This window comes from Schistocerca piceifrons, unplaced genomic scaffold (assembly GCF_021461385.2).
Source record: "Schistocerca piceifrons isolate TAMUIC-IGC-003096 unplaced genomic scaffold, iqSchPice1.1 HiC_scaffold_1695, whole genome shotgun sequence".
NCBI classification, from domain to species: Eukaryota; Metazoa; Arthropoda; class Insecta; order Orthoptera; family Acrididae; genus Schistocerca; species Schistocerca piceifrons.
In genome coordinates, this window is record NW_025727562.1 from 35,859 (window position 1) to 43,294 (window position 7,436).

The window sequence follows — 7,436 nt, forward strand, 5'->3', positions numbered from 1 at the left end:
AATTCGCATTCGGTTCTTATCCCAACACACACAAAATCTTACTTTTCGGTCGAAAGCAGCCGCATTTTTTTTTTATTGACAATTCGTCACGTTAGCGCGAACGCAATCCTGAGTTCCAAAACTTATGAGCCGGAAGGACGTGCTTCGTGTTTTTTTTTTTTTTTTTTTTGTGAGCTTTATAAATTTATTTATTAACATTACATCGTTACAAGGTAACAACTTTACAACATAAAACATGAACAGAATTGTAATTGTAAGCACTTCCTTCCGCAATCCGACGTGCCAGCAGAGCGACTGATGAACTAGCGGGCGCGCCGCCGTGTGTGTGAGACGCGCAGCTTCTCGTTGCACCTCCTGTCATCCGCTTGGCGCGTGCAGCCTTCGACACTCGCGGAAGACGCATCTTGTCCCTGGTGTCCAGTGGATGGCTGGCGCGCGGCCGACCGGCGTATGGCCTGTACGGGGTGTGGAAGTTCCTGTTGGAGGGCGCCACTGCTGGCGATGTGAGCTTCCTCGCATCAGACGAGGTGTTTGCGTAATTTGCAGTGCATTCGCACCATTCCTATCGCTGTCCCTGTCCCCGTCCCGACTTGTCCCGACTGCCGCTCGCTGCCGCTCGGGTCGTGGCCCATATAACAGCGCAAGCACAAGAAACGTCTGCAGGAGATGAGGAGACGAGACGAGACGACTAAAGAATAACTTTATGATTACATATCGAAGTAGGAATTGTACACCGCTACACAACAACAGGCGCTGACGTATTTCAGAACATATCTGCCGATTCGTACTGTTTTGTCGTTTTCAAAGACTTCCTGGCGAACTTGGTTAGCACATTCTCCCTCAAACTGAGACAATTACTGCAATTTCGTACTTTATGGTCATTACAGTAGTTTAAAATGCTTAAGCAAGAATCTTTGTCACAACACAACGGTGGTATGGAAAGAGGGCGGTATAAAAAAAAAAAAAAAGTAAATGAAGGGGAGCCAACAGCACGTGGTGTTCCCAGGCGGTCACCCATCCAAGTACTAACCACGCCCGATGTTGCTTAACTTCGGTGATCGGACGAGAACCGGTGTACTCAACATGGTATGGCCGTTGGCGCCCATATAATGTTGGCGCATGGCAGAATTCGCATTCGGTTCTTATCCCAACACACACAAAATCTTACTTTTCGGTCGAAAGCAGCCGCATTTTTTTTTTATTGACAATTCGTCACGTTAGCGCGAACGCAATCCTGAGTTCCAAAACTTATGAGCCGGAAGGACGTGCTTCGTGTTTTTTTTTTTTTTTTTGTGAGCTTTATAAATTTATTTATTAACATTACATCGTTACAAGGTAACAACTTTACAACATAAAACATGAACAGAATTGTAATTGTAAGCACTTCCTTCCGCAATCCGACGTGCCAGCAGAGCGACTGCCGAACTAGCGGGCGCGCCGCCGTGTGTGTGAGACGCGCAGCTTCTCGTTGCACCTCCTGTCATCCGCTTGGCGCGTGCAGCCTTCGACACTCGCGGAAGACGCATCTTGTCCCTGGTGTCCAGTGGATGGCTGGCGCGCGGCGACCGGCGTATGGCCTGTACGGGGTGTGGAAGTTCCTGTTGGAGGGCGCCACTGCTGGCGATGTGAGCTTCCTCGCATCAGACGAGATGTTTGCGTAATTTGCAGTGCATTCGCACCATTCCTATCGCTGTCCCTGTCCCCGTCCCGACTTGTCCCGACTTTGCTCGACTGCCGCTCGCTGCCGCTCGGGTCGTGGCCCATATAACAGCGCAAGCACAAGAAACGTCTGCAGGAGATGAGGAGACGAGACGAGACGACTAAAGAATAACTTTATGATTACATATCGAAGTAGGAATTGTACACCGCTACACAACAACAGGCGCTGACGTATTTCAGAACATATCTGCCGATTCGTACTGTTTTGTCGTTTTCAAAGACTTCCTGGCGAACTTGGTTAGCACATTCTCCCTCAAACTGAGACAATTACTGCAATTTCGTACTTTATGGTCATTACAGTAGTTTAAAATGCTTAAGCAAGAATCTTTGTCACAACACAACGGTGGTATGGAAAGAGGGCGGTATAAAAAAAAAAAAAAAAGTAAATGAAGGGAGCCAACAGCACGTGGTGTTCCCAGGCGGTCACCCATCCAAGTACTAACCACGCCCGATGTTGCTTAACTTCGGTGATCGGACGAGAACCGGTGTACTCAACATGGTATGGCCGTTGGCGCCCATATAATGTTGGCGCATGGCAGAATTCGCATTCGGTTCTTATCCCAACACACACAAAATCTTACTTTTCGGTCGAAAGCAGCCGCATTTTTTTTTTATTGACAATTCGTCACGTTAGCGCGAACGCAATCCTGAGTTCCAAAACTTATGAGCCGGAAGGACGTGCTTCGTGTTTTTTTTTTTTTTTTTTTGTGAGCTTTATAAATTTATTTATTAACATTACATCGTTACAAGGTAACAACTTTACAACATAAAACATGAACAGAATTGTAATTGTAAGCACTTCCTTCCGCAATCCGACGTGCCAGCAGAGCGACTGCCGAACTAGCGGGCGCGCCGCCGTGTGTGTGAGACGCGCAGCTTCTCGTTGCACCTCCTGTCATCCGCTTGGCGCGTGCAGCCTTCGACACTCGCGGAAGACGCATCTTGTCCCTGGTGTCCAGTGGATGGCTGGCGCGCGGCCGACCGGCGTATGGCCTGTACGGGGTGTGGAAGTTCCTGTTGGAGGGCGCCACTGCTGGCGATGTGAGCTTCCTCGCATCAGACGAGGTGTTTGCGTAATTTGCAGTGCATTCGCACCATTCCTATCGCTGTCCCTGTCCCCGTCCCGACTTGTCCCGACTGCCGCTCGCTGCCGCTCGGGTCGTGGCCCATATAACAGCGCAAGCACAAGAAACGTCTGCAGGAGATGAGGAGACGAGACGAGACGACTAAAGAATAACTTTATGATTACATATCGAAGTAGGAATTGTACACCGCTACACAACAACAGGCGCTGACGTATTTCAGAACATATCTGCCGATTCGTACTGTTTTGTCGTTTTCAAAGACTTCCTGGCGAACTTGGTTAGCACATTCTCCCTCAAACTGAGACAATTACTGCAATTTCGTACTTTATGGTCATTACAGTAGTTTAAAATGCTTAAGCAAGAATCTTTGTCACAACACAACGGTGGTATGGAAAGAGGGCGGTATAAAAAAAAAAAAAAAGTAAATGAAGGGGAGCCAACAGCACGTGGTGTTCCCAGGCGGTCACCCATCCAAGTACTAACCACGCCCGATGTTGCTTAACTTCGGTGATCGGACGAGAACCGGTGTACTCAACATGGTATGGCCGTTGGCGCCCATATAATGTTGGCGCATGGCAGAATTCGCATTCGGTTCTTATCCCAACACACACAAAATCTTACTTTTCGGTCGAAAGCAGCCGCATTTTTTTTTATTGACAATTCGTCACGTTAGCGCGAACGCAATCCTGAGTTCCAAACTTATGAGCCGGAAGGACGTGCTTCGTGTTTTTTTTTTTTTTTTTTTGTGAGCTTTATAAATTTATTTATTAACATTACATCGTTACAAGGTAACAACTTTACAACATAAAACATGAACAGAATTGTAATTGTAAGCACTTCCTTCCGCAATCCGACGTGCCAGCAGAGCGACTGATGAACTAGCGGGCGCGCCGCCGTGTGTGTGAGACGCGCAGCTTCTCGTTGCACCTCCTGTCATCCGCTTGGCGCGTGCAGCCTTCGACACTCGCGGAAGACGCATCTTGTCCCTGGTGTCCAGTGGATGGCTGGCGCGCGGCCGACCGGCGTATGGCCTGTACGGGGTGTGGAAGTTCCTGTTGGAGGGCGCCACTGCTGGCGATGTGAGCTTCCTCGCATCAGACGAGGTGTTTGCGTAATTTGCAGTGCATTCGCACCATTCCTATCGCTGTCCCTGTCCCCGTCCCGACTTGTCCCGACTGCCGCTCGCTGCCGCTCGGGTCGTGGCCCATATAACAGCGCAAGCACAAGAAACGTCTGCAGGAGATGAGGAGACGAGACGAGACGACTAAAGAATAACTTTATGATTACATATCGAAGTAGGAATTGTACACCGCTACACAACAACAGGCGCTGACGTATTTCAGAACATATCTGCCGATTCGTACTGTTTTGTCGTTTTCAAAGACTTCCTGGCGAACTTGGTTAGCACATTCTCCCTCAAACTGAGACAATTACTGCAATTTCGTACTTTATGGTCATTACAGTAGTTTAAAATGCTTAAGCAAGAATCTTTGTCACAACACAACGGTGGTATGGAAAGAGGGCGGTATAAAAAAAAAAAAAAAAGTAAATGAAGGGGAGCCAACAGCACGTGGTGTTCCCAGGCGGTCACCCATCCAAGTACTAACCACGCCCGATGTTGCTTAACTTCGGTGATCGGACGAGAACCGGTGTACTCAACATGGTATGGCCGTTGGCGCCCATATAATGTTGGCGCATGGCAGAATTCGCATTCGGTTCTTATCCCAACACACACAAAATCTTACTTTTCGGTCGAAAGCAGCCGCATTTTTTTTTTATTGACAATTCGTCACGTTAGCGCGAACGCAATCCTGAGTTCCAAAACTTATGAGCCGGAAGGACGTGCTTCGTGTTTTTTTTTTTTTTTTTTTTGTGAGCTTTATAAATTTATTTATTAACATTACATCGTTACAAGGTAACAACTTTACAACATAAAACATGAACAGAATTGTAATTGTAAGCACTTCCTTCCGCAATCCGACGTGCCAGCAGAGCGACTGCCGAACTAGCGGGCGCGCCGCCGTGTGTGTGAGACGCGCAGCTTCTCGTTGCACCTCCTGTCATCCGCTTGGCGCGTGCAGCCTTCGACACTCGCGGAAGACGCATCTTGTCCCTGGTGTCCAGTGGATGGCTGGCGCGCGGCCGACCGGCGTATGGCCTGTACGGGGTGTGGAAGTTCCTGTTGGAGGGCGCCACTGCTGGCGATGTGAGCTTCCTCGCATCAGACGAGGTGTTTGCGTAATTTGCAGTGCATTCGCACCATTCCTATCGCTGTCCCTGTCCCCGTCCCGACTTGTCCCGACTGCCGCTCGCTGCCGCTCGGGTCGTGGCCCATATAACAGCGCAAGCACAAGAAACGTCTGCAGAGATGAGGAGACGAGACGAGACGACTAAAGAATAACTTTATGATTACATATCGAAGTAGGAATTGTACACCGCTACACAACAACAGGCGCTGACGTATTTCAGAACATATCTGCCGATTCGTACTGTTTTGTCGTTTTCAAAGACTTCCTGGCGAACTTGGTTAGCACATTCTCCCTCAAACTGAGACAATTACTGCAATTTCGTACTTTATGGTCATTACAGTAGTTTAAAATGCTTAAGCAAGAATCTTTGTCACAACACAACGGTGGTATGGAAAGAGGGCGGTATAAAAAAAAAAAAAAAAGTAAATGAAGGGGAGCCAACAGCACGTGGTGTTCCCAGGCGGTCACCCATCCAAGTACTAACCACGCCCGATGTTGCTTAACTTCGGTGATCGGACGAGAACCGGTGTACTCAACATGGTATGGCCGTTGGCGCCCATATAATGTTGGCGCATGGCAGAATTCGCATTCGGTTCTTATCCCAACACACACAAAATCTTACTTTTCGGTCGAAAGCAGCCGCATTTTTTTTTTATTGACAATTCGTCACGTTAGCGCGAACGCAATCCTGAGTTCCAAAACTTATGAGCCGAAGGACGTGCTTCGTGTTTTTTTTTTTTTTTTTTTGTGAGCTTTATAAATTTATTTATTAACATTACATCGTTACAAGGTAACAACTTTACAACATAAAACATGAACAGAATTGTAATTGTAAGCACTTCCTTCCGCAATCCGACGTGCCAGCAGAGCGACTGATGAACTAGCGGGCGCGCCGCCGTGTGTGTGAGACGCGCAGCTTCTCGTTGCACCTCCTGTCATCCGCTTGGCGCGTGCAGCCTTCGACACTCGCGGAAGACGCATCTTGTCCCTGGTGTCCAGTGGATGGCTGGCGCGCGGCCGACCGGCGTATGGCCTGTACGGGGTGTGGAAGTTCCTGTTGGAGGGCGCCACTGCTGGCGATGTGAGCTTCCTCGCATCAGACGAGGTGTTTGCGTAATTTGCAGTGCATTCGCACCATTCCTATCGCTGTCCCTGTCCCCGTCCCGACTTGTCCCGACTGCCGCTCGCTGCCGCTCGGGTCGTGGCCCATATAACAGCGCAAGCACAAGAAACGTCTGCAGGAGATGAGGAGACGAGACGAGACGACTAAAGAATAACTTTATGATTACATATCGAAGTAGGAATTGTACACCGCTACACAACAACAGGCGCTGACGTATTTCAGAACATATCTGCCGATTCGTACTGTTTTGTCGTTTTCAAAGACTTCCTGGCGAACTTGGTTAGCACATTCTCCCTCAAACTGAGACAATTACTGCAATTTCGTACTTTATGGTCATTACAGTAGTTTAAAATGCTTAAGCAAGAATCTTTGTCACAACACAACGGTGGTATGGAAAGAGGGCGGTATAAAAAAAAAAAAAAAAGTAAATGAAGGGGAGCCAACAGCACGTGGTGTTCCCAGGCGGTCACCCATCCAAGTACTAACCACGCCCGATGTTGCTTAACTTCGGTGATCGGACGAGAACCGGTGTACTCAACATGGTATGGCCGTTGGCGCCCATATAATGTTGGCGCATGGCAGAATTCGCATTCGGTTCTTATCCCAACACACACAAAATCTTACTTTTCGGTCGAAAGCAGCCGCATTTTTTTTTTATTGACAATTCGTCACGTTAGCGCGAACGCAATCCTGAGTTCCAAAACTTATGAGCCGGAAGGACGTGCTTCGTGTTTTTTTTTTTTTTTTTTTTGTGAGCTTTATAAATTTATTTATTAACATTACATCGTTACAAGGTAACAACTTTACAACATAAAACATGAACAGAATTGTAATTGTAAGCACTTCCTTCCGCAATCCGACGTGCCAGCAGAGCGACTGATGAACTAGCGGGCGCGCCGCCGTGTGTGTGAGACGCGCAGCTTCTCGTTGCACCTCCTGTCATCCGCTTGGCGCGTGCAGCCTTCGACACTCGCGGAAGACGCATCTTGTCCCTGGTGTCCAGTGGATGGCTGGCGCGCGGCCGACCGGCGTATGGCCTGTACGGGGTGTGGAAGTTCCTGTTGGAGGGCGCCACTGCTGGCGATGTGAGCTTCCTCGCATCAGACGAGGTGTTTGCGTAATTTGCAGTGCATTCGCACCATTCCTATCGCTGTCCCTGTCCCCGTCCCGACTTGTCCCGACTGCCGCTCGCTGCCGCTCGGGTCGTGGCCCATATAACAGCGCAAGCACAAGAAACGTCTGCAGGAGATGAGGAGACGA

At 48.7% G+C, this 7,436-nt stretch overlaps 6 non-coding genes across 6 annotated transcripts; all 6 read right to left on the minus strand.

Annotated features, from left to right (window-relative positions):
* Positions 1–981: 981 nt before the first annotated feature.
* On the minus strand, positions 982–1,100 carry LOC124737301. Its single transcript, XR_007009650.1, has one exon. It is a non-coding gene; the product is annotated as a 5S ribosomal RNA (ribosomal RNA).
* A 1,013-nt stretch (positions 1,101–2,113) lies between these two features.
* On the minus strand, positions 2,114–2,232 carry LOC124737302. The gene has a single exon (XR_007009651.1). It is a non-coding gene; the product is annotated as a 5S ribosomal RNA (ribosomal RNA).
* A 1,006-nt stretch (positions 2,233–3,238) lies between these two features.
* On the minus strand, positions 3,239–3,357 carry LOC124737303. The gene has a single exon (XR_007009652.1). It is a non-coding gene; the product is annotated as a 5S ribosomal RNA (ribosomal RNA).
* Positions 3,358–4,362: 1,005 nt separating this feature from the next.
* Positions 4,363–4,481, minus strand: LOC124737304. Its single transcript, XR_007009653.1, has one exon. It is a non-coding gene; the product is annotated as a 5S ribosomal RNA (ribosomal RNA).
* Positions 4,482–5,488: 1,007 nt separating this feature from the next.
* On the minus strand, positions 5,489–5,607 carry LOC124737305. The gene has a single exon (XR_007009654.1). It is a non-coding gene; the product is annotated as a 5S ribosomal RNA (ribosomal RNA).
* A 1,006-nt stretch (positions 5,608–6,613) lies between these two features.
* LOC124737306 lies at positions 6,614–6,732 on the minus strand. The gene has a single exon (XR_007009655.1). It is a non-coding gene; the product is annotated as a 5S ribosomal RNA (ribosomal RNA).
* Between the last annotated feature and the right edge of the window lie 704 nt (positions 6,733–7,436).